This window comes from Anoplophora glabripennis, unplaced genomic scaffold (assembly GCF_000390285.2).
Source record: "Anoplophora glabripennis isolate ALB-LARVAE unplaced genomic scaffold, Agla_2.0 scaffold12, whole genome shotgun sequence".
NCBI lineage: Eukaryota > Metazoa > Arthropoda > Insecta > Coleoptera > Cerambycidae > Anoplophora > Anoplophora glabripennis.
Window position 1 is genome coordinate 1,884,332 of NW_019416512.1, and position 4,140 is coordinate 1,888,471.

A 4,140-nucleotide genomic window follows, 5' to 3' on the forward strand; every position below is an offset into this window, starting at 1 on the left:
AGTATATTATCGATGTATCTAGCAAATATTTTTTTAGAAATTGTTACTACGATTAAATTACTAACCTAACCTAGATGTTTATAAATTTAGTAATTTAACAGCAACAAGTACGTTAAGTAACTAGAGACATAATAATATCTATGTAAAAATAACAAAAGTATTATATTATTGATGTGTTGATTTCTGTTGATTCTCAGTTAATAAACATAGTTTTTAATCTATATAATGCTTATCTGTTGATTTTTAAATACCAAGAATTATTTATATTTCATTTGATTAAATATAAACATTCCACAATAATAGCATTATTATTTTCATATATAAATATATTTTTAAATCTCTCGCGGGAATTACAGCGGGATCCCGCTGTATGGACGAATTTACAGCAAATTTCCAGCTGGAAAAAAAAGACTGCGGGATTGCAAACCCTAATGTGGGTAGAATCAGAGAATCACACAACGTTTTTTTTTATATCTCTGTTCAGATAGTGTCTGTGCGAATATATCATTTTCAACACAGAATACGCTTTCGCAAGAATACTAGTTACTTGCTCTTTACATCTAAGACTATAATCAATAACAAGACCTAATTTTTTTGCCGAATCTTTAAACTCTATATTATCATCATTAATTTTTATCATCAGTCTGTCCAATAAGTTAGCTCTAATATTGTTACCACAGAAAAGCAAGGCAGCAGATTTATTTGGGGTTATTTTTAACAAATGATTTTTAGACGCAGATGCTAAGTTACATAAATCATTATTAATCTTAAAGTTAGCATGGACTACTTCAGAGGGATTAAAAGAATAGTAAAGCTGTGTATCATCCGCATACATATGATATTTACAATAAACCAGCGATTTAATAACATTTTAAGTGTATATAGAATACAGCAACGGCCCTAATATACTTCCTTGTGGCACACCAGACAGCATGACAAGAGGTTGTGAAAATGTGTTATCGAATAATACTCGCTGCTTCCTATCACAAAGAAATGAGGTTATTAGCGATGATGCGGGATTTGTAAAACCTATATCATGAAAAATTGAATTGAGTATATCGTAATTAAGAGTGTCAAACGCCTTACTATAATCCAACAAGACCAGTACCATATTATAGCTTCACTATTATCTCTTGACTTAAAAATATCATCTGTCAAATCAGAAAGAGCAGTTGAACAGCTATATCCACGCCTAAAACCAGATTGTTTTCCCGGAAGGACATTATTGACATTTAGAAATGCAGTAATTTGCATTTCCATAACTTTTTCAAGAATCTTACTCAATGCGGGTAAAATTGAGATCGATCGAAGATGGGTAGGCTCGGTTGGATTGTTAACCTTAGGAAGAGGAATGACGTTAGCACATTTCCAGGATTTAGGAAAATAAGACTGATCTATACATGCATTTATAATATGCGTAATAAAAGATACAATATACGGGCAACATATAAGTATAAGTGTTATATTTAATTCATCACATCCAAATGCTCTAGATTTCATATTTTTAATTATATGCATTATCAAAGTATCAGTTATAGTGTCAAAACTAAACGAATTATCAACTATTTTATTATGTTTATAAAAATTTATCAGTTCAACATCAGGCGCAACAGTATTGCATGATTCAATGAAATATTTATTCAACATCGCATAAATTTTCAGGTATATTTATATCTTTTCTTTTGCATATATTTAATTTTTTCAATTCATCCCATTTGTCTTTAGAATTAGAGTTTTGAAATTTGTAAGTAAGGTACGCTCTTTTTTCGGCCCTGATGGCACAAGTCGTTAAATTTCTATACTGTTTATATGTCGTTTTGATTTTCATGGACATGAAAAAACATGTAATTTTGAAACTTATTTGCAATTTGCTAGCTTAGCGTCACTTCTTTCAAGTTACTTTTTTTTAATATTTTTTCAGATTTTTCTGGTTCTATTATCTAATTCTACTGGAGTATTTGTGATAACTACCTGCCAATATTCCAAAATTGAGGTATGTATTTACTACATTTAGCTAAAAAAAATCGTTATATTTATTTTATTATTGTTTCAGATGACTTTAATAGGGGATCTACTGTGCAACTACAAGTTTTGGGTACCTATTATTATCTTTATCTGTATTGCAATTGCGGTCTACTATAAGGTATTTAAAATACTAGCTGGCTCCCATGTAAAACCGATGAACGACAGTGAATCTTCTCGTGTGGTAGGTACATATTCATATCATATGTGCAGGGTGACCTTTTTATCACGATATAGTTATACATGATGTTACAATATTCACCAATAAAATTCTCTGACCAAATATCAGAACAAATAGTCGTTCGAATATAAAATTTCAGAAAAAGTTTTTTAATATTTTGGATATGGACCCGGTACTTCGACTCTTGGTTAAGACTTGATTAACTAATCAGGCAATTAGACTGTGAATATACTATTATGAAATAAATCAGTTGTACAGTCTAATCATGTGATTACTTAACCAAATCTTAACCGAGACTCAAAGTAGGTACCGGATTTTATTTCACTTTTCTTACAGATATACGACGACGAAGATAGTCGGTAGGTTAGACTAAGTTAAGGACTTTGACTGCACAAGCAGAAAAGTTGTAATAATAAACATAAACATATAGCACAGTTTTCTTGAATTTTGGTGTGCTGGATGAAGTGGTACCTACAAAGACGATATGGAATTTTCCATCGGTAAAAATATTTTTACTAAATTAAATTCCGTAAGTATCTAATTTCTTATTATTAGTCATTACTAGCACTTTTTGACACCTTTTTTTTTTCAAAATTCGCCAGGCCTATTAAAATTTGCATACGGATGTATTTTTTTCCAGGGAACTTCCAATCAACTGTACAACTATCCTATTCCATGGTGGATAATGGATTATTTGAAAAATTGTATGTCTTATGAATAGATCTACTATGGATCAATGGGCACAAAGTCTGAAAGTTCTTGAGACTTTTGATCCAAGCGATCAGAACTATAACAGCATAGTTTCAAAAAAAAAGCCGAAAGTCGCTTTTCATAAAAATGATAAAACACGAGAATATATGGAGAAATAACATTCAACGAGATTTTCTATATCAACTTTTGTCTGGTGGATATTCTTATTCTAATTTTACCTTACTATTTTTAGTGAAAATCTAAAAATTTTCCGAGCAATTTTTTAATAATAATCTCAGTATTCAGTGCAATTTGTTAAATTGTCAGATATTGTATAAATTCAAATACATTCATATTTCTAATGGAAAACTTATTGTCGACTGTCAAATTATTAACAAATGTCCTTATTAAGGACTAAATAAATTAGCAAAACTAAAATTTATCAGTATTCAAATATTATGTTTACTAATATTACCTATTATTATTATTATATATTATACTATTATTATATAGATATTAATATAAAATAAAACGTAAAAATTATGAAACTATTTTCTCTACCCTCATATTTCATTCTAATTAAGTATTATCAAAAATAATTATTTTAAAATCGTGACCAAATAATAGGGAAGACCAAATAACACACAATTTTTGGATGCATGGGAATATATCATTAACATAAAAAGAAAAAAAGATTTACAAGTAAAAATTGAACACCCTCATAACAAACGAGTTTCGAACTGATATTTAAAAGTTAAGAATAAGATGTGATGTAAATTTTGAAACAAATATCAATATTCAATTGTGCAATTCTTGCAACGAATTTGTAATCGTATTGCCTAAAGGTTCATTAAAACCGTTTAATTTTTGATACAGCAAAAACCACTTATGCAACATATTACAGATGGTTTGTACAATCATATCTCTTCGAATTCTAAAAGTATTCATTGTATATGGGAAATACATAACGTTATCGTAGGTTTGATAAGCTTCTTGGCAACGTATATACACACTTTATCACAAGTTAACTGAATTTGAGAGAATGAGTATAACGTTTTCTATAAAGAAAAATATGTTCCTCGAAAACAACAAAGTTATTATTTATTTTATATCGCAAATTAACAAAAGTGTTAGTGAAATGTGTGGCGTTACATAAAGTATACTATATGCTAATAATGTTGCTAAGGTTTTAATATATTTTATATACTGTTTTGTGTAAATGTATTAGTGAGAGGATGTGAGTTTTT

General features: G+C 29.0%; 1 long non-coding RNA gene across 2 annotated transcripts in view; it reads left to right on the plus strand.

The window, feature by feature from the left end:
- LOC108903192 overlaps positions 1-3,052 on the plus strand; it is a 3,735-nt gene extending 683 nt beyond the window's left edge. Inside the window, exons 2-5 of one of the 2 annotated variants that reach the window (XR_001964202.1) lie at positions 1,922-1,993; positions 2,054-2,206; positions 2,540-2,732; positions 2,844-3,052. This is a non-coding gene — a long non-coding RNA (uncharacterized LOC108903192). Of the gene's footprint in view, positions 1-1,218; positions 1,994-2,053; positions 2,207-2,539; positions 2,733-2,843 lie in introns of those variants that run through there. The other variant, XR_001964201.2, reaches the window with a different exon arrangement.
- Positions 3,053-4,140: the final 1,088 nt, after the last annotated feature.